We start from the raw sequence: 23,736 nt of genomic DNA on the forward strand, positions 1-23,736 counted from the left end.
CTTTTATCAATTGTAAATTGAAATGATCCTTGGCATATAGTAGGTGTGCAATAGTTGTTGAATGAATCTGAGAATGAAGTAATAGATATGCTACCCAACATGATACTTGGAACATTTTATTGTACCCACTTGTGTGTATGACTCTTTTTCTCTTTTCTACCTATAAACATTCAAGTGCAGGGCAAGGATTTTTGTACCCTAATACCTATCCTAGTATCTGGCAAATAATAGGCACTGAAGAAACTTTGTTGCATGAATGAATAAATAATGACATGTATACTTAAACATATGTTTACAAAGAAAGTTGCTTCTTGGATAAATGAGTGTTTATATTTTGATAAATCGAGACACTTAAATTCTTTCGCATACTTTGGGGGTTCCTTTGCAAGCCATTAATTATTATGAAGTAAGAATCTTATTTTGCTGATCACATGTCATTTGTCTGAATCTGCTGAAATTAGGAAACAGCTGTGGTAGTGAGTAGAAAAGCAGATTTCAGGGAAATATTCTGAAATCTGATTCAACAGGTCAAGCAATCAAGACACTTTTATATATATATATATATATATATAATATATATATTATATTATATATATTATATTTTTTTTTTTTTTTTTGAGATGGAGTCTCGCTCTGTCGCCCAGGCTGGAGTGCAGTGGCGCAATCTCGGCTCACTGCAAGCTCCGCCTCCCGGGTTCACGCCATTCTCCTGCCTCAGCCTCTCCGAGTAGCTGGGACTACAGGCGCCCGCCACCACGCCCGGCTAATTTTTTGTATTTTTAGTAGAGGCGGGGTTTCATCGTGGTCTCGATCTCCTGACCTCGTGATCCGCCCGCCTCGGCCTCCCAAAGTGCTGGGATTACAAGCGTGAGCCACCGTGCCCGGCCGACACTTTTATTTTTTTAAATCTAGCATATAGTTGTACAATTGAGTCCTGGGGATAGAATTAAACACGACTCTTCTTGAGGAAGAGTAGAAATTGTCTAAAAATAACAGCCTAATTTTACAAAGTCCTTTTATGCAGAAGTGTTCAGAATAATGTTTTAAGAGGGTGACTTTTCACTTATCTTACTGGAAATGTTTTACATCTTTATTCTTGAAACTGGTTTCATGAGAAGATGCAAAGAAGCTGTGGCAGGCTAATATGTACCTTGTAAGCTGCAAGCTTATATGATGTCTGCTTAACCTCTTAACAGTAAGGCTGACCTACTCATTATTTGCTGACAGAAGAATAATTTTCTTTTGTTTCACTGTGTACTGTTTTTATAAAATAAGCAATAAAATTTGATCATAAAAGTGTCAAGTAATCATATATTTCTGAACAGATTTGATTGTCAGTCAAATTACGGAACAATTAAAACACAAACTTAAATTTCTGCTGGTCATACTTGGTGAAAGCATATTTTTATTCCTGAGACTTTGAATTAAGTTTAGAATTGCTCATATGGTAGTATCAACTGTGTGTGTGTGTGTGTGTGTGTGTGTGTGTGTGTGTGTAAGAGAAAGAGAGAGAATCCATAGAATATGTAGGAAGAAATCCAAAACATGACAACTTTTTTGCCGTATTAGCCCAAACATGGCTTCACATTTTCATTTAATTTTTAAATTAACTGAAGAGTTTGTAAGCTGAACCTACTTGTATAGATAAGCTATTATTTCATGTGTGTGTACTATGATTGTTTTAATAGCATGTACAGTATATCTTACTTCCATTTATCTTTCTGTCAACTTCTTATTCTTTTAAATTGCTTTAAAAATTTCTTTCTACTCCCTTCTCTCATCTCTCCAAGTTATTAGAAATGCCCCTTGTCTGATAGGTTTTATTATGAATTCGGGCTCACAAACCATCTTTCTTGCTAGTTTTTGATGTCCTTAACTGAATATGGAGTTAAAAGAACTCAGTCCTACATCATATTGTGTTTCTTTTTTAGTTTGGGATTCTCCAAAAGCAGAATCTGAGGCAAGAATTTGAGTGAAATAGTTTATTTAGGAGGAGGTCCCAGGAAACACTATTAGGAAAGTGGTGAAGTGAGATTGGGAGGGAAAGCAGCCAGTACAGTGAACATTAATAATTAGATTCATAGAGTATTATCTGGGATATAGTGTAGAGCAGGGGTGTCCAATCTTTTGGCTTCTCTGGGCCACATTGGAAGAGGAAAAATTGTCTTGGACCACAGACAAAATACACTGACACTAAAAATAGCTGATGGGCTTTTAAAAATTGAAAAAAAAAAAACAAAACCTCATAATGTTTTAAGAAAGATTTTTGAGTTTGTGTTGGGCTACATGCAGTCCGTGGGCCGGGGGTTGGACTAGCTTGGTGTACAGGATGTTTTAGAGTTGCCCTGTGCGCCGGATGAGAGGTTGGAGTATTTTTTTTTCCAATCACAAGGGGGAATCCTCAGCATCTGACTGAGGGCTGTTCTGGGGAGCTTATGCCCAGGTGCTTATGGCATGCCAGGGCGTGGGCTGGGGCCCTCCAGGCAGAGAGCTGGAGGGGCATTGCTTGAGGTATGATGCCATAGGCTTGTACTGGAAATGTGAATAGGAGTCTGGCTAGGGTCCCGACATTCCAGAATTCTTTTGTAATTCTGTAATTATTTTCATGTAATTTTTCTAAGCTTGTCTGAGCCTATAAATGTGGACCTGGGATGTGGACATTTGGATGCCATAGAGATGCCTAGGCACCCCTTTCCCTTCCCTGCAGAGTCCCCAGAGTTTGATGTCCCCATGTCATTTTGCCCTTTCCATTTGCTTTTGCTTCCTCAGATATTAACTTATTGAATGGAAGAAAGGTCTCTTTGTCAACTCTTGTAGGAAGTGCCTCAGAGCATTTATTCTGTATTCAGCTGCTAGATAAAGAGTTTGTGGGCACATTGCTGGACCAATTGTACTAGAACAGAAGGTCAGTAAAGGTTCTTTTCATTTATCTGATGTGATTTATTATTAGGCAGGTCTTTGTTATCTTTCTCAAGGGAAAAAATATCCAAATATGGTACTTGTTTCCATTTTTTATCTCTATGTCTTCCTCCAATTCCAGAGAAGAAAATTAGACACCACCTTCAACTTCATTTTCTTAGAAGAGTTTAGAGTTTGAGGCTCTGGGAAGCATTTTCAGCTAGTTCTTCACAGAACATATATGGGATTTATGAAGCTACTATGATGTATAAAATACAATAAAAGTTTTCCAATAAAAATGGAAAACTTCAACTATTCCTGGAATGGGAATTATTACTCTATGGCTTAGTATAATCCCATTCGTATTATGACACTAGATAATTAAAAGAGAAGCTCATGAACTTTAAATTGGATGGATCAAAACAAACCTATAGGTAAATCTGGTTAAGTAGAGACAAAGTGAAGCATGCCTATTAACTGCACTTCTCAAATTTAAAAAAAAATTTTTTTGATACATAAAGTTGATAGAATTCTTAAGAAAGCTATAATACACTCAAAATTTTGAGAATTTTAAGTGGCTTAAAACACTTAATTGACTTCCAGCTGCTCATGCAAAGACCAAGCCCTCAGTATGGCCACAAGCAGACAACCTTGCATTCTCTGGCCTCTGCCAAGTTCTTCAGCTTTACCACAAACCAAACTTTAACAATTCCTAGCTGTTTCATCTGGGCTCCCTCTGACCACAGGGCCTTTGCACATGCAGCTCCCTTTGCCTGGAATACTCTTTTCTACTTGTCATCTGGTTAACTCTTACCTGCCTTCATCTGAACCCCCTTAGACAAGGTGTATTTCCTCTGATCTACACACTCCATGTACTTTTCGTTCACACAATTGATTTTTTTGTTGATTTTGTGATAAGCAATGATGATTTTGTTCATCACAATCCCCAGCAGTCCTAAGTCTGGTACTTTAAAACTCACAAGTCATATTTGCTACATGAATGATCCAGTGCTTGCATGATTATAAACATTACTGGAAATAACGTATTACAAAGAAAATTATTTCTTTTTGTTGTGACAAATTTTTAATTCGCTATCCTTTTCCTTCTTGCTGTTCCTTCAGATCTCCAAAATGCTCCTCCTTGGAATACTCTTCCTTCAGAGATAGCTGCAGAGTTTACTTCTTTACTTCATTCTGCTCTTTGCTTAAATGCCACTTATGTAGAGAGGATTTCTCTGATCACTTGCCCCAAATAGCAACCTCCCTTCAGACTCTATCCCTGTATCCTGCTTTATTTTTTCATAGTCTTTGCCTCTACTTGGCCTTATGTTGTACTTGAATTGGCTTATAGTGTGTCTCTCCACTGCACACAAGCTTCATGAGCATAGGACTTGTGTCTCCTTTGTTCACCACTGTTTCCCTAGAGGAGTCGACTGGCAGAATCTTAAGAAACACTTTGAATCATTGAAGTGAAAACAAGTAATTTTTTTCATATTAATATATTAAAAATTAGTGTATATTTTTATTGAGTTCTAGTATATCTTTGAACTTTTCTGATTTTTACCCTAATAAAGCCTGAAGAAAATGCTTTTCATTTGAGATAGTAAGTACCTTGATGGTAGGGTCTATTTTATTTTGTTTTCTCTTTGCTTATTTTATCTTTATATATTACATAATTACTACAACAGTGAGTAAATGAGATCAAGTAGGATGTTAATATTTTAATAAAATAAAATGTGTAAAGATTATATATTATAGAAATATGTATTCTTCAGTGACCAATAAAGTGGCCCTGAGGGAAATTTCAAAAAAGAGATGTGTTAGATCATTCTTGGATTGCTATGAAGAAATACCTGAGACTGGATAATTTATAAGGAAAAGAGGTTTAGCTGGTTCATGGTTCTGCAGGCTGCACAGGAAGCATGATGCTCGTACCTTCTTGGCTTCTGGGGAGGCCCCAGGAAACTTACATTCATGGTGGAAGGTGAAGGAGGAGCAGGCATATCACATGGCCAGAGCAGGAGCAGGAGAGAAGAAGTGAGGAAATGCCACACACTTTAAAAACAACCAGAGCTCGTGAGAACACCCTCACTGTCAGAACAACAGCACTAAGGGGATGGTATTAAACCATTCATGAGAAATCCACCCCCATCATCCAATCGTTTTCCACTAGGCCCCACCTTCAACACTGGGAATAACAATTCAATATGAGATTTGGGCAGGGATTTTCAAAAATAAGCATAATTGGAAAAAGACCATAGTATTGACAGAGACAGGTCATTATCAAGAGCACAAGCTCTAGAATCAGATGGCCTGGGTTTAATCCTAGATCTGCTATTGAGAGTTTTAAATTATTGAATTTTTCTGTGCCTCAGTTTCCTCATCTGCAACCTGGCGATAATAATAGTGCCCATGTCCTAGGATTATTGTGAGATTAAATGAGGTGATACATGCCTGGTGCTGGGAACAGTGCCTGGCTGGCATATGGTAAGCACTCACTAGATAATAGTGATTGTTATTTCCTGTTAGTCTAAAGTTTGAAAGGATAGTACTCATTTAAATGTATATATTATATTGTGCATATATAGGAGGTTATAGAACACTAGGCAGATTTAACCTAAAGAAGACTACCTCAAGGTATTTAATAATCAAACTCGCAAAGGTCAGGGATAAAGAAAGGATCTCAAAAGCAGCAAGAGAAAAGAAACAAATAACATGCAATGGAGCTCAATACATCTGGCAGCAGACTTTTCAGTGGAAGCCTTACAGACCAGAAGAGAGTGGCATGACATATCGAAAGTGCTGAAGGAAAAAAAAAAACTTACCCCAGAATAGTATATCTGGTGAAAATATCCTTCAAACATAAAGGAGAAATAAAGACTTTCCCAGACAAACAAAAGCTAAGAGATTTCATCAACATCAGACCTGTCCTATGAGAAATGCTAAAGGGGGTTCTTCAATCAGAAATGAAAGGGCATTAATGAGGAATAAGAAATCATCTGAACATACAAAACTCACTGGTAATAGTAAATACACAGGCCGGGCACAGTGGCTCACACCTGTAATCTCAGCATTTTGGGAGACTGAGGCAGGCGAATCACAAGGTCAGGAGATTGAGACCATCCTGGCTAACACAGTGAAACCCTGTCTCTACTAAAAATACAAAAAATTAGCCAGGCATGGTGGCGGGCACCTGTAGTCCCAGCTACTCGGGAGGCTGAGGCAGGAGAATGGCATGAACCCGGGAGGCAGTGCTTGCAGTGAGCGGAGATCGTGCCACTGCACTCCAGCTTGGGTGACAGAGAGAGACTCCGTCTCAAAAAAAAAAAAAAATAGTAAATACACAGAAAAACAAAGAATATTATAATAATGTACTTGTGGTGTATAAACTACTCTTACCTTAAGTAAGACTAAAAGATGAATCAATAAAAAATAATAACTACAAAAACTTTTCAAGACATAGCACAGTAACATATAAAGAGAGACAATAAAAAGCTAAAAAGTGGGGGGGCAAAATTAAAGTGTACAGTTTTTATGTTTTCTTTTTGCTTGTTTGTTTATGCCATCAGTATCATCAGTTTAAAATAATGGGTTACAACATAGTATTTGCAAGTTTCATGGTAACCTCAAATCAAGAAATATACAACAGATACACAAAAAGTAAAAAGTAATAAATTAAATCATACCATAGAAGAAAATCGCCTTCACTAAAAGGAAGACCGGAAAGAAGAACGGAAGAGAATACCCCAAAACAACCAGAAAACATAAATGACAAAATGGCAGGAATAAGTGCTTACTTATCAATAATAACATTGAATGTAAATGGATGAAACTCTCCAATCGAAAGACAGAGTGGCTGAGTGGACAAAAAAATAAGACAAAATGATTTGTTGCCTATTAAAAGTGCATTTCACCTCTAAAGACACATAGACTGAAAATAAAGAGAAGGAAAAAGATATTCCATGCCAATGGAAGCCAAAAAAGCACAGAGCAGAAGTAGCTATACTTATATCAGAAAAAATGTATTTCAAGACAAAAACTATAAGAAGAGACAAAGAAAGTCATTATATAATGATAAGGGAGTCACTTCAGCAAGAGGATATAACAATTGTAAATATATATGCACCCAATACTGGAGCCCCCAGATATATAAAAGAAATATTATTAGAGTGAAAGAAAGAGAGATGGACAACAATATAATTGTATTAGTCTGTTTTCACACTCCTATGAAGAACTACCTGAGACTGGGTAACTTGGAAAGAGGTTTAATTGATTTACAGTTCAGCGTGGCTGGGGAGACCTCAGGAAACTTACAAACATGGTGGAAGACTAGGGGAAGCAAAGCTCCTTCTTTGCAAGGCAGTAGGAAGGAGAATGAATGCAGGAGGAACTACCAAACACAAAATGAATCTCATGAGAACTCACTATCATGAGAACAGCTTGGGGGATATCGCCCCCCTTATTCAATTACCTCCACCTGGTCTCTTCCTTGACTTGTGAGGATTATAGGGATTACAATTCAAGATGAGATTTTGGATGTGGCACAGCCAAACCATATCAACAATAATAGCTGGAGACATCAATACCCCATAGCATTGGACAGACCTCCCAGATAGAAAGTCAATGAAGGATCACTGGACTTAATCTTCACTGTAGACCAAATGGACCTAATGGATAGTTACAGAATATCTCATCCACTGGCTACAGAATACACATTCTTCTCAGCACATGAATTATTCTCAAGGATAAACCATATGTTAGATCACCAAACAAGTCTTAAAACATTAAAAAAAAGTTGAAATAATATCAAACATCTTCTCTGACTATAATAGAATAAAACTAGAAATCAGTGACAAGAGGAATATTGGATACTATACAAACATATGGAAATTAAACAGTATGTTCATGAATGACCAGTGGGTCAATAAATAAATAAGAAGTAAATTGAAAAAATTTTTGAAACAAGTAATAATGGAAACACAACATACCAAAACCTATGGGATACAGTGAAAGTAGTACCAAGAGGGAAGTTTGTAGCTATAAGTGCCTAAGCCAAAAAGAAGAAAAACTTCAAATAAATAACCTAATGATGCATCTAAGAGAACTAGAAAAGCCAAAGCAAACAAAACCCAAAATTAGTAGAAGAAAAGTAATAATAAAGAGCAGATATGAAAGCAATGGAAATGAAGAAAACTATTGTTTTGTATTCAAAAGATCAACAAAATGGAAAGTTGTTTTTTGGAAAAGTTAAACAAAATTAACAAACCTTTAGACAGACTAAGAAAAAAAGGGAGAAGACCCAAATAAATAAAATCAGGGATGAAAAAGGAGACATTACAATTGTTACTGCAGAAATTCAAAGAATCATTAGTGGCTACCATGAAAAACTGTGTGCCAATAAACTGGAAAATCTAGAAGAAGTGAGTAAATTACTAGACACATACAACCTACCAAGATGGAACCATGAAGAAACTCAAAACCTGAACGGACCAATAACAAGTCATGAGATAGAAGTCATAATGAAAAGTCTCCTAGTAAAGAAAAGCCTGGGACCCAGTGGCTTCACTGCTGAATGCTGCCAGACATTTAAAGAATAACTAATACCAATCCTACACAAACTATTGCAAAAAATGAAGGAAGAGGGTATACTTCCAAACTTATACTGTGAGGCCAGTATTACCCTGATACAAAAACCAGACAAAGATGCCTCCAAAAAAAAAGAAAAGAAAAGAAAAGAAAATTAAAAGAAAACTGCAGGCCAATATTGCTTGAGTGCAGGAGTTTAAGACCAGCCTGGGCAACATGGCAAAACCCTGTCTCTACTAACAATGCAAAATATTAGCCAGGCATGGTAGTGTGCATGTGTAGTCCCAGCCACTTGGAAGGCTGAGGCGGGAGGATTGATTTAGTCCAGGAGGTGGAGGTTGAGGTGAGCTGAGATTGCGCCACTGCACTCCAGTTTGGGTGACAGAGACTCTGTCTCAAAAAAGTAAAATAAAATAAAAATAAAATAAACAAAATTCTAGCAAATCAAATCCAACAACACATTAAAATGATTATTCCTCATGATCAAGTGGGATTTATCCCAGAGATGCAAGGATATGTAAATCAATCAATGTGATACATTATATCAACAGACTGGAGGACAACTATATGATCATTTCAATTGATGCTGACAAAGCATTTGATAAAATTCAACATCCCTTCATGATGAAAAACCCTAAAAAACCTGGGTACAAAAAGAACATACCTCAACGCAATAAAAGCCATTTACAACAGACCCACAGCTAGCATCATGCTGAATGGGGAAAAATTGAAAACCTCTTCTTGAAGATCTGGAACATGACAGGGATGTCAACTTTCATCATTGTTATTCAAAATAGTACTGGAAGCCCTAGCTGGAGCAGTCAGATAAGAGAAATAAATAAAAGGCATCCAAATTGGAAAGGAAGAAGTCAAGTTATCCTTGTTTGCAGATTATATGATCTTATATTTGGAAAAACCTGATCTTATATTTGGAAAAACCTAACGACTTCACCAAAAAGCTATTAGAACTGATCAACAAATTTAGTAAAGCTGCAGGATACAAAATCAACATACAAAAAGCAGTAGCATTTCTATACACCAACAGCACACAATGTGAAAAAGAAATCAAGAAAGGAATATTTACGAGAGCTACAAATAAAGTAAAATACCTAGGAATTAACTTAACCAAAGAAGTGAAATATGGGACTAAAAATTGTGTGGGAATAAAAATTTGTGGTGCTAAAAATTAAATATTTGAACTCATGGAGAAAGAACGTAGAAGGATGATTACCAGGGCCTAGGAAGGGTAGTGGGCAGGGATTGGGGGCATTGGGGTGGTTAATGGGTACAAAAAATAGAATTAGTGAATAAGAACTAATATTTGATAGCACAACAGGGTGACTATAGTTAAAAAAATTAATTATACATTTTACAATAACTAAAAGAGTATAATTAGATTGTTTTAACACAATGCTTGAAGTGATGGATACCCCATTTACTGTGATGTGATTATTATTCATTGCATGCCTGTGCCAAAATATCTCATAAACCCCATAAACATATACACCTACTATATATTTACAAGTAAAGTTAAAAATAAAAAATTAAAAAATATAAATATACTTGAGGATGAAAGGTTGGAGGAGAGAGAGGATCAGAAAAAATACCTATTGAGTATTATGCTTACTGGTGGGTGACAAAATAATCTGCAACAAACCCCCGTGACATGCAGTTTACCTGTATAACAAACGTGCAGATGTACCCCTGAACCTAAAAGTTATAATAAAAAAGGGTGAATGTAGGTACATAATGCCATTGTACATTATGCATTTTTCAGTCTGATTTGTTCTGAACTCCTCAGAATCATAAAATGCAAGAAAGAGAGCTCTCTGATGATGGATTCTGCCAGTGGAAGTCCTTGCTTCTTTTATCAATTGGAAATTCAGAATCACTTATCTTCAGTCTCTACATTCTTTTTCTCTTGCCCTTTTATAGTCTTTACTTTTACAAGTAAAAGTGAATCATAAGCCCTGGATTTCCTTCTTCATGTTTATTTAAGTTATCTACTTTGTCGTTTTGAACATTTAATACTTAGTTGTTATGTACAGTATTTCCCATTTCCTATTGGAACAAGATGCAAGAGGAAATACATAGTGATAAGATGTGATACTTTAACATGTTTTTCTGAGGGTGGGAGGGGTGTGGTCAAAAGAAGTTTCCTCATGTATTTACCACAATTAATGTATTGAATAATTAAGAAATTAGAATCATTTGATGATGGGGAGATGTATATTTCAGTTATCTATTGGATGCATAACAATCCATCCCAAAATTTAGTTGCTTAAAATCACAATGGTTTATATAGGTTTGCTTGATTATTCCTCTGTTGGTTCCCCTGAACTCATGTGGATGCATTTGGCTGAATTATTGGCTTGGCTGGGCAGTCCAAGATAGCTTCACTAATAAGGCAGTTGGTGTTGATGCTTGGCTAGAGTCCCTCGGATGTTTTTCAGGTGGCCTTTCATTTACATGACAATAGTGGAGTAACATTCCAAGAAAGTAAAAGCTGAGCTGCAAGACCCAACTGGGGCTAGCCTTGGATGTCACTAAACATCCCTTCTGCCATATTCTATTGGTCAAAGCACATAAGGGCCAGCCCAAATGTGTGAAATACATTTATCTATAGATGGAACGAGGTGCACAGTACTTGTGGCCATATTCAAGAAATCATAATGTAGCACCGTATTTCTTTAAAAAAGAAGAATAATCCCCTAAATGGCTTCAGGAATCAAGACGTGTGAAACAAAGAAATAGTCTATTTTAAACACTAACGGTTGGCACGTTAGCACCACATCTCCTTAGAATGAAGTATAGCAGCCTGGATCCAACTGGGAGATAGAAATGATGCAGTGGGCTAAATAGGGGAAGTTTAATATGAAGAATAAGTATGATAAAAGAGTAACTATAAGATGTAAGAAAACTACATGGTACTTTAGGGTTGAGTGACAGTACCAAGGAAGGATAAACTTGGAAGGGGTTCAGATTTCATTGGAAAAGGTGTGGTAGCCCAACAGGCAGCAGAGAAGTTGGCTGGATGGTCCAGGCTGAAGCTGTTCTGGAGCTGCTGGGCAAGCTGGGAGCAACCCTCTGAAGTGCAGATGAGGGAGCAAGGCATCAGCATCTGCGATGTGAGCACATAGTGGGAGTCCAGCTGCCACAGGTGCCCTTCAGAGTTTAAGGGCCACAGGGAAGGGAGAAGAGGGGGCGAGTCCAGGAACTGCACAAGCAGGAGGCCTTCAGAGGGTGCAGGCTACGCAGGGGCTCTGGCTTCTGTTTGAGAAGGTTGAAGAAAAATGATCACCAGGCTGAGGCTGCAGGGTTGCAGAGGGAGAATGGGCTATGGTTGGGATAGGCTCTACTGGTTAGTCCTATACCTATACTGCCTACTTGTGGCCCATGTCAGAAATCGCAGGAAACCTCTTCTTCCTGCAGTGTCCCTCCAATCCACGTACAGAGAAAGCTTAATATTGTGCTCACTTTAAAGGAGAAATATTTAAAGGAATTCCATTGTTTATTGAAGAGTACATTAAGAGACAACAGGCAATAAATTAATAACAGACACAATAAGAAACGTCAGGGCTTGGCCCAGCGTAACAGCGTAATGGGCAACTAGTAGAATAGGGCCACACCCCTGCTAGGGGATGTTCAATGCCTTTAATTCTTCTGTAAAATAGGTGTTTTATTTCTCTGTGCCTGCAAACTTTTGGTGTATCTCCAGAGTGTCTTTTTGAATTGTGAAAACTAAATCTTTCAGTTCAATTCTGAATAGGCTCAGCATATTTGGTGAAAAGCAGGAGCTGTAGTTTGGCTGGGTTGAGTTTGTGCTGTGACATTGGAAGACCTAGAATTTTCCTCTTGGCATTGTAAAGCCAGAAGATATCCCTCAGCCTGACAGTTACTTAATGGAAGTGTGGTTTTTTGCGGGGAATATCTGTGGAATGAAACTGGGAAAAGGGAAGGAGAGATGTGTGTTCACTTATCTGTCCCTCAAGTGGACATTCCAATATTTACTTCACAGGAGCAGATGACTTAGTTCTTTACCACTAGGAGAATTCAATTTAATTTGGTGACACGCACACACACACACACACACACACCCACACCCATGGTGTCAGTCAAGTGTAGAAGAGTAAAGGGTTACAAAACCCTATGATGCTTGTAATGAGTCTCCATCAGGTGCATAGCAAGTCCCCAGGATAATATAGAAAGTCAGGGTAGAACAGGGAGCTCCCAGCACAGAGCTGCAGAACTCGAGGGAAAGGCCATTGGGGCTGGGGTGGATGCTCTGCTTTTCTGTATAATAAATGTGCCATATTCTATGCACTAAGAATTATACAAACAGACATATTTTCCTCGAATTCAGACATTATGACAGTATATGCGTAGAAGGGAGTCTGGTTGATGGATAAAATGGTCACAAGAAATCAGAAGGAAAGAAGAAAAAAAGATAGCAATGTGATGAGGGTAAACAGATAATGGAAAGAGTGGAGAAGTCAGAGGATTCGAACAATGGGGAAATATGAAAGTGAAATTACCATATTGGGGCAAAAGAATTAAATAAACATTTTTGTTATTTTGCAGGGCTACATTTAATTTGTCTTATTCTTGTGAATGAGTTACTCCAAGTGACCTTACCAGTCATATATCCCTTTACATCAATTTATTTCTTAACTCATTTAGCTATTAGTACTTTATTAATTTTTATATTTAATTTTAATCATTAATTTTTTGATCTTCGCATTTCAGACTGTTCATAACAACCCCAGAAGCAATGACACGATGCTAACAAAAGAAAACCTTCCTTTGAAGTGCCAGAAATTGTTTTCTCTAAAATAGTAGAATATTAGCTAGAAGGCCAATATTTTGAAATTCAAGCGTCTCTTTGGAGAAGGATTTAAAAAAATACATTTAAAAACAAGACAATAAACTGTTAAACTGTGACAATTTTATGGCCTATCATAAAATGTCAAAATAAAGACTTTAAAATGTTAACTTTATGTAACCTTGATACATTGGCAATACTCAACCATTTTAAAACTTTCACTTTCACGGCAAGGCATACTTCTAGGATCCTCACATTTGGCAGTTAAATTTTGAAGATTTTACATATATTGGCCAATTTCATTTTAGTACTCTAGGGTTCCAGGAAGGCCACATCTATTTCTCAGTAAAGCATTTGCCTCTCAGTCTGTTCAGCTCCTCCTCACCTTAATTCTTCTGAGTTCATTTGTAATTTTCATAACAAAGTTTACTTTGCTCATAAATTTAGTAAATAATGCTCAGAACTTCAGCAGTGAGAGAAGTAAGATGCCAGTGGACATGGGTGCATCTGTGCACAGTGGGCAACTGTGCTGTGTGGCTGTCCCTTCCCCTAGGAGCCAACAGGACATAGTGCAGACTCTAGACCTGGATTGCCTGGGCCCAATCCTGGATCCACACCTTCCTGTTTGACTTTGGGCAAACTACTTAATTTTTCTGGCCCTCAATTTCCTCACCTGAAATGGGGGCAGAAGGTGGTAATGATAATTTCTACAACATAGGGTTGTTATGAGGATTGAGAAGATAGTTGGATGGATGGATGGAAGGATGGATGGATGGCAATAGATTGATCAATCGATTGATAAATAGTATTATCTGTAGCATAGCAGGGATTTAATAAACATTACCTATTGTCAGGCTGGAAGCAACAGGCTCATTCTTTAGGAAAATATTTCTTCCTTGCCTTTACTTCAAGCACACGGTTTAAATGGCTTATACATTGGGAATACTCAACAAAGTGTCAATGCCAAAAGTCCCATTGCTTTAGAGATCCTGCCTCCTTGGCCTTACATGATGGAACAATTCTAGTATTCATGTCCCTATAGCCCAAAATGTTAAAAGTAGAAGTGTTTTCTTGATTCAAGTTTAATCATTCAGAATTCTTTCTTGAGAACGTGTTGAGCTGAGGCTCGGTTAAAAGTTGAAGCTGGGAGGCAAAAGGCCCAGCAGTGTTTTGGTGGCCATGGTTGTAGCCAGGGAGGAAGTCAGTCGGACAGCATGAGGTCAATACTTAGAATAAGAGGTGGCAATTTCCAGGCTCAAGATTCCATTTTCTTAAGTCCCAGCTGCAGCTTTGCTCTTCCTGCACTTACAGGAGCCTATCAATAAAGTCCTCTATTTGCCTAACTTTGCTGGGTTCATTCTCTTGTCTCTCAGTTTGGGTTGCCCTGAAGGCAGACCCTGAGAAAAGAATTGAAGTGCAAGTGGTTTATTCTGGAGGTGATCCTAGGAAACATGAATAAAAGAGTAGGGGAAGTGAGACAGGGTAGGGAAGTAAGCAGATAACGGATTTCTTGGGCAAGTTACCACTGTGGGCAATTAGGGCTCAAATCTGTTGAGGAACTTGGGAGCCATTTATTTGAATACCCAAAAGGAAAGAGAGGGGTGTTTATACACCTGCTCTTGCCAGTCACTGAGTAAGGTCTGTTTCTGGGGTACAGTGATTCATCAGCACTTCAGGCTCATCATGTTGCAGGCACAGAAAGTCATGGGATTAAAGAAAATCCTCTGACAAACCTGCAAATGGTTGGAATTCAGTCCAGTGTGCTCGCAAGAAGTAAGGGTCAGGGGATGTTAATAGGGCACCTACAACATGTGCTTCAAGTTAACAATGGAAACAACTTTGACTGTCACAATAGAGATATGGTTGTAGGGTGGCCTCAAAGTCTGTACATGCCAGGTTATCTGAAAAAAAATCTAATTTTCCACCCATGCTCTCTGAACACATTCTTCTATGCTGAATAGTTGGAAGTCATTAAAGATGTCCCTGAAGTCTGTTTTTAGATTTTCCTCACAGTTACATTGAGTTGAGAATTTTTTTCCCACAGTCACACCCAGAGAGACTGTCTGCCTCCCTGTGGTTCTGGAGTGCTTCTCCCTGTACCAACTTTGCAAACAAAATAGCAATACCAGGCTGATGAGGTAATGATCATTTAAAAATAGATGTGATAGGCCAGGCATAGTGGCTCATGCCTGTAATCCCAGCACTTTAGGAGGCCGAGGCAGGCAGATCACCAGAGGTCAGGAGTTCAAGACCAGCCTGGCCAACATGATGAAACCCCGTCTCTACTAAAAAAATACAAAAATTAGCTGGGTGTGGTGGTGCACTCCTTTAATCTCAGCTACTCAGGAGGCTGAGGCAGGAGAATTGCTTGAGCCTGGGAGACGGAGGTTGCAGTGAGCCAAGATTATGCTGCTGCACTCCAGTCTGGCCAACAGAGTGAGACTCTGTCTCAAAAAAAAAAAAAAAAGATGTGATAGTAATAAATGTAAATCAGAATGAGATAAGAATATTCTCCTGTGAGGGTCTCTGCTACCTTGAATAAAGACTATCAAATGTTTACATGGAAGTTACTCAACTGTCTCTTTTTATTTCTTAGTCTGTTAAGGAGCAAGAATACACATTTTTATGTGACTTTATATTTAGAGAAAGGCATTTGTATAATTATGTATTATAATTGGGAGATTGTATTATCTTTTTTGTGAAATCACCATAATTATTTAGTTATGTACTTGAATTTTAAAAGCTGCTGCTATTTGGCTTGAATACAAATACAAAATGTGTGATGTCAACCTATAATGCCAGCTTTTTTTTTTCTACAAAAAATCATTAGAGACAAGCAAATGGCAGTTGATGTATAATGAGAAATTTCAAGGCTGTTGGATCTGAATTTAATTTGTATTTGTGACTCAGAGTAGGCAATGCTGGATAATCATTTGATGGCTGGAGTGTAATCACTGGGTGAATGTAATCCATTTGTTTAATTGCCCAGACTCCTCACTGTATTTACAGTTAATTGGTTCCCACTAAGGTCCTCTTAATAGAGACCATAAAACAGTAGGATTAGAGAAACCCGAAAAGGAACATTTAGTTTGAGTCCTTTCTTGAAGCCAAGTTGTAACATGTGTTCATCTATTTCATTTTTTACCATCTTCATAACAGACTGAGGGAGAAAAAGACTCTCAGGAAGGTGCTTTATAAATTATTTTTACTGTTTTGGCCTATGAACATTTCTATAGCCAGAAAATTAAAAAAAATCTAGTGTTCTTACATATAATTGAAGTTTTTCTCTTATGACTTGAAATTCTTTTTGTGTTTTAGTGGCCAGGCAAAGCAAATGGTCACTACCCAACATTTAATGATTCTTCATATACTGAAAGGTTATTTTAAGTCTTTTTTCCCTAAATTTCGTTGCTCATTTGTAGTTTTTGTAACCTTGTGATTCAGACTTCTAGATATTACATACAAACATCGGATAGAAAACCTTTCAGGCCGGGCACGGTGGCTCACGCTTGTAATCCCAGCACTTTGGGAGGCCGAGGCGGGCAGATCACGAGGTCAGGAGATCGAGACCACGGTGAAACCCCGTCTCTACTAAAAACACAAAAAATTAGCCAGGCGTGGTGGCGGGCACCTGTAGTCCCAGCTACTCGGAGAGGCTGAGGCAGGAGAATGGCGTGAACCCGGGAGGCGGAGCTTGCAGTGAGCCGAGATTGCGCCACTGCACTCCAGCCTGGGCGAGAGGGCGAGACTCTGTCTCAAAAAAAAAAAAAAAAAAAAAAAGAAAACCTTTCAATACCTTAGGAAAGTCATGTGAACCCATCTGATGAGAAGGGATACAAGTCTCTTATAAAATGTGATTTTAGTGCTGCATTTTTAACTTACAGATTTTCTTTCTTCTCCAAATAAGGATTTATTTACTTCAGGACTGATGAAGCAAATTAAAATTATAAATTCTCCTTCCCTTTCCACAGAGATTTTCCAGTCTGCCTTCTTCTCCCTTTCTCCTACCCACAATAACCCTCACTACAAATGCTGGAGCTTCCCTTCCATTGGGCTCCAGCCAATTTGGGAAAATTTTGAAAGTAAATTAGTTTCAGTGACAATATAATCAAAATAACAAAATTTCTACAGTTGAATATTTCTCATCACTGATTTTTAAAATCTATTGATAATATTCAGGAAGTTTTACATTCTTTCTGGGCACTTAACATTTTTAGTTATTTTAATTTTTTTTGTGAACTTGACATTTTATTTCTTAATTCATTTTTAGCCAATTGTGAGTATTACGCATTAAAATGGGAGATTGGCCCCTTTCCACTGCATCACAGATGAAAAATGGAAAGTACCTTTGATTGGTCCCCTCCCACAACCAATCACTTGTTGTGGGCCAAGTCTTCATGTGTAACTTTGTTAACTTCACTTCAGCCTCTGATTGGTTGACTCTTGCAACCAATCAGACTAGTTGTGGGCCAAATCTTCATTTATAGAGGGTGTAACCAAGTAACCAATGGGAAACCTCTAGAGGGTATTTAAACCCCAGAAAATTCTGTAACCAGTGCTCTTGAGCTGCTTGCTCGAGCCCGCTCCTGCTCTGTGGAGTGTACTTTCATTTCCATAAATCTTTGCTTTCGTTGCTTCACATACACGCGCACACACACACACACACGAAAGGGGAGGTTGGTTAGATAAATAACACTAAGCTGGTAATACAGTAATGTATTTGTTAACCCAGAAGCATATTTGCAATATTAAATAAAAAGATGTTACCAATGGCATATATTTTATGATCCTATCACAAATAGAAATATCTGAAAATATTGTCAAGTCAAGCAGACATCACAGACAAAAGTGAATTAGAAATTAAAGGAATATTAATACATATAACAAAATAAAAACAACAAAACTTCAAATCTGAAAAAAGTTTATAATTTGTTGATTAAAGTTTATTATATTGTTTTCTTATTAGAAAATCAGTATATTCTCAGTGCAGAAAATGAAGAAAAAATCCCATTAAGAATATTTGTAATCCTACTAACCCAGAAATGGAAAAAACTCACAGAAAACAGCCTATTGTCCAGATTCCAAATTCCTTTCTATGTGAACACACAAATACACATACACAAATACTGATATTAATGAGTGCTTTTCTGTAGCTTCAGTTTTAACATCTGGATTGAATCCCATTACTTGGTTAAAATCATGATTCATTCAGCCAATCTCCTTTTTTTAGATATGCAAATTATTACCAGCTTTTCCCTAACTCATATTACACAGGGCATGTATACTTGGCTAAAATTAAATTAGAAATAAGAAAACAAAAGTTATCTGTGGCAAAGTTAGCCTCTAGCACACCATCCCCTTCTTAATCCCCAAATAAAAAACCCTAACTACACTTGTCGGTGAATATTTCGTTATTGGCTATAGTATTGAAAACCTTTCTGCTGTATGCAGCTCACTAATAATCTTCTCTACTCTTGAGTTTGGGGAAAGCATGGTGTATTATTGGTGACACAAGCCCTTTTTATACAATTTCACATGTCAGAGCTGGTTTTGAAAGGATGACTTGATGATTTGATGCCCACCATTTTCTTTACTTTTAAAAAATTTCGATAGTTTTTGTGGTACACGTGGTTTTGGGATGCATGGATAGGTTCTTAAGGGTGATTTCTGAGACTTTAGTGTACCCATCACCTGAGCAGTGTATACTGTACGCAATATATAGCCGTTTATTCCTCACCCCACTCCCACTCTTCCCCGAGTTCCCATATCCATTATATCATTCTTATGCCTTTGCATACTCATAGTTTAGCTCCCACTAATAAGTGAGAACATATGATGTGGGAATTCAGGGACCCTGAATGGAGGGACCGGCTGGAGCCACGGCAGAGGAACATAAATTGTGAAGATTTCATGGACATTTATCAGTTCCCAAAATTAATACTTTTATAATTTCTTACACCTGTCTTTACTGCAATCTCTGAACATAAATTGTGAAGATTTCATGGACATTTATCAGTTCCCAAATAATACTCTTATAATTTCTTATGCCTGTCTTTATTTTAATCTCTTAATCCTGTTATCTTCGTAAGCTGAGAATGTATGTGACCTCAGGACCACTATTGTACAAACTGATTGTAAAACATGTGTGTTTGAACAATATGAAATCAGTGCACCTTGAAAATGAACAGAATAACAGCAATTTTTGGGAACAAGGGAAGACAACCAAAGGTCTGACTGCCTGTGGGGTCAGGCAGAATAGAGGCATATTTTTCTTCTTGCAGAGAGCCTATAAACAGACATACAAGTAGGAAAGATATCACTGAATTCCTTTCCCAGCAAGGAATAATAATAATAATAATGCATTCCTTGGGGGAGATCTATCAACGGCCACTTTGGGAGTGTCTGTCTTATGATCCCGCCCTGGTAAATTTGAGGTCAGACCGGTTCTCTGCTCTTGAACCCTGTTTTCTGTTGTTTAAGATGTTTATCAAGATAATATTTGCACAGCTGCACATAGAACCTCATCAGTAATTCTAATTTTGCTCTTTGCCTTGTGATCTTTGCTTTGCCCTTTGCCTTGTCATCTTTATTGCCTTTTAAGGCATATGATCTTTGTGACCTACTCCCTGTTCATACACCCCCTCCCCTTTTAAAGTCCTTAATAAAAACTTGCTGGTTTTGCGGCTCAGGTGGGACATCACAGACCTACTGATATCTGATGTCACCCCCGGAGGCCCAGCTGTAAAATTCCTCTCTTTGTATTCTTTCTCTTTATTTCTCAGACCGGCTGACACTTAGAGAAAATAGAGCCTATATTGAAATATTGGGGGCTGGTTCCCCCGATAATATGGTATTTGGTTTTCCATTCCTGAGTTACTTCAGTTAGAATAATGGCCTCCAGCTCCACCCAAGTTGCTGCAAAAGATATTATTTTGTTCCTTTTTATAGCTGAGTAGTATTCCATAGTGTATACATACATTTTGTTCTTAAAAATATTTCATTTATTTATTTACTTATTTTTTAACTTTTAAGTTCAGGTGTACATGTGTAGGATGTGCAGTTTTGTTACATTGTTAGTTATACAGATTATTTCATCACCCAGGTATTAAGTGTAGCATCCATTAGTTATTTTTCCTGATCCTCTCTCTCCTTCCACCCTCCACCCTCCAGTAGACCCCAGTGTGCCTTGTTCCCCCTCTATGAGTCCATATGTTCTCATCATTTAGCTCCCACTTATAAGTAAGAATGTGCGGTATTTGTTTTTCTGTTTCTGCATTAGTTTGCTAATGATAATGGCCTCCAGCTCCATCCATGTTCCTGCAAAGGACATGATCTTATTCTTTTTTATGGTTGCATAGTATTCCATGGTGTATATGTATCACATTTTCTTTATATGTATCACATTTTTTTACCCAGTCTATCATTTTTGAGCATTTAGGTTGATTCCATGTCTTTGCTATTGTGAATAGTGCAGCAATGAACATGTGCATGAACATGTGAATAGTGCATGCATGTTTCTTTGTAATGGAGCAATTTCTATTCCTTTGGGTTTATACCCAGTAATGGAATTCCTGGGTCAAATGGTATTTCTGTCTGTAGGTCTTTGAGGAATTGCCACACTGTCTTCCACAATGGTTGAACTAATTTACACTCCCACCAACAATGTAAAAGCATTTCTTTTTCTCCACAACCTCATCAGCATCTGTTATTTTTTGACTTTTTAATGATAGCTATTGTGATGGGTGTGAGATGACATCTCATTGGGGTTTTGATTTGCATTTCTCTAATAATCAGTGATGTTGAGCTTTTCTTCATATGCTTGTTGGCTGCATGTATACCTTCTTCTGAAAAGTGTTTGTTCATGTCCTTTGCCCACTTTTTAATGGTGTTGTTTGTTTGTTTTGTAAATTGGTTTAAGCTCTTTATAGATGCTGGATATTAGACCTTTGTGAGATGCATAGTTTGCAAAAATTATCTCCCATTCTGTAGGCTGTCTTTTTGCTGTGTTGATAGTTTCTTTTGCTGTATGGAAGCTCTTTAGTTTAATTAGATTTGATTTGTCAATTTTTGCTTTTGTTGCAATTGCTTTTGGCATCTTCATCATGAAATCTTTGCCAGTACCTATGTCCTAAATGGTATTGCCTAGGTTTTCTTCTAGGGTTTTTATAGTTTTGGGTTTTAGATTTAAGTCTTTAATCCATCTCGAGTTGATTTTTGTGTATGGTATAAGAAAGGGGTTCAGTTTCAATTTTCTGCATGTGGCTAGCCAGTGATTCCAGCATCATTTATTAAATAGGGAATCCTTTCCCCATTGCTTGTTTTTGTCAGGTTTCTTAAAGATCAGATGGTTGTAGGTGTGCAGTCTTATTTCTGAGTTATCTATTGTGTTCCATTGGTCTATGTGTCTGTTCTTGTACCAATACCATGCTGTTTTGGTTACTGTAGCCCTGTAGTATAGTTTGAAGTCGGGTAGCATGATACCTCCAGCTTTGTTCTTTTTGCTTAGGATCTCCTTGGCTAGTTGGGCACTTTTTTGGTACCATATGAATTTTAAAATAGCTTTTTCTAGTTCTGTGAAGAATGCCAAATGGTAGTTTCATGGGAATAGCATTGAATCTATAAATTGCTTTGGGCAGTATGGCCATTTTCACAGTATTGATTCTTCCTATCCATGAGCATGGAATGTTTTCCATTTGTTTGTGTCCTTTCTGATTTCTTTGAGCAGTGGTTTGTAGTTCTCCTTATAGAGATCCTTCACTTTCCTTGTTAGCTGTATTCCTAGGTATTTTATTCTTTTTGTGGCAATTGTCAATGGGAGTTCATTTGTGATTCAGATCTTGGCCTGATTGTTGTTGGTGTATAGGAATGCTAGTGATTTTTGCACATTGATTTTGTATCCTGAGACTTTGCTGAAGTTGATTACCAACTTAAGAAACCTTTGGGATGAGACAATGGAGTTTTCTAGATATAGGATCATGTCATCTGAAAACAGGGATAGTTTGATTTCCTCTCTTCCTATCTGAACATCCTTTATTACTTTCTCTTGCTTGATTGTCCTGGGCAGAATTTCCAATATTATGTTGAATGGGAGTTGTAAGAGAGCATTCTTGTGCTGGTTTTCAAGGAAAATGCTTCCAGGTTTTGCCCATTTAGTATAATACTGGCTGTGGGTTTGTCATATATGGCTCTTACTATTTTGAGGTATGTTTCTTCAATACCAGTTTATTGAGAGTTTTTAACATGAAGGGATGTTCAATTTTATCGAAAGCCTTTTCTGAATCTATTGAGAATAATCATGTTGTTTTTTTTTTCTTTAGTTCTGTTTATGTGATGAATCACATTTATTGATTTGCGTATGTTGAACGAACCTTGCATTCTGGGAATGAAGCCTACTTCATCGTGGTGGTTAAGCTTTTTGATGTGGTGCTGGATTCAGTTTGCCACTGTTTTGTTGAGGATTTTTGCATTGATGTTCATCAAGGATATTGGCCTGAAGTTTTCCTTTTTTGTTGTATCTCTGCCAGGTTTTAGTATCAGGATGATGCTGGCCTCATAGAATGGGTTAGGGAAGAGCTCCTCCTTTAAAATTTTTTGGAATGGTTTCAGTAGGAATGGTACCAGCTCTTCTTTGTACATCTTATACCACATTTTCTTTATCCACTTGTTGGTTGATGGGCACTTAGGTTGGTTTCATATCTTTGCATTTGTGAATTGTCCTGCTACAAACATGTATTTTCATAAAACAACTTCTTTTCCTTTTGGTACATACCCAGTAGTGGGATTGCTAGATCAAATGGTAGTTCTACTTTTAGTTCTTTATGTAATCTTCTTACTGTTTTCCATAGTGATTGTACTAATTTACATTCCCACCAGCAGTGTAAAATGTTCCTTTTTCACCACATCCACACCAACATCTATTGTTTTGGATTTTTTTAAAAAAACCTTTTAATTATGGTCATTCTTGCAGGAGTAAGGTGGTATCTCATTGTGGTTTTAATTTGTGTTTCCCTGATAATTAGTGATGTTGAGCATTTTTCATATGTTTGCTGGTTGTTTGTATGTCTTCTTTTAAGGACTGTCTATTCATGTGCTTTGCCCACTTTTGATGGGATTATTTGTTTTTTACTTGTTGATTCGTTTTGAGTTCCTTGTAGATTCTGCATACTAGTCCTTTGTTGGATGTATAGTTTGTGAATATTTTCTCCCACTCTGTGAGGTTGTCTGTTGTTTACTCTGCTGATTATTTCTATTGCTGTGCAGAAGATTTTTAGTTTAATTAGTTCCCATTTACTTATTTTTGTTTTTGTTGCATTTGGTTTTGGGGTCTTAGTCATGAACTGTTTGCCTAAAACAATCTCCACTAGAGTTTTTCTGATTCAGGTGTTAGATTTAAGTCTTTGATCCATCTTGATTTGATTTTTCTGTAAGGT

General features: G+C 37.4%; 1 protein-coding gene across 2 annotated transcripts in view; it reads left to right on the forward strand.

The window, feature by feature from the left end:
- The window catches only part of NEK10 (NIMA related kinase 10), a 259,175-nt gene that overhangs the window by 107,465 nt on the left and 127,974 nt on the right, over positions 1-23,736 (forward strand). The window lies entirely within an intron of this gene.

Source organism: Nomascus leucogenys, chromosome 4 (assembly GCF_006542625.1).
Source record: "Nomascus leucogenys isolate Asia chromosome 4, Asia_NLE_v1, whole genome shotgun sequence".
Lineage (NCBI taxonomy): Eukaryota > Metazoa > Chordata > Mammalia > Primates > Hylobatidae > Nomascus > Nomascus leucogenys.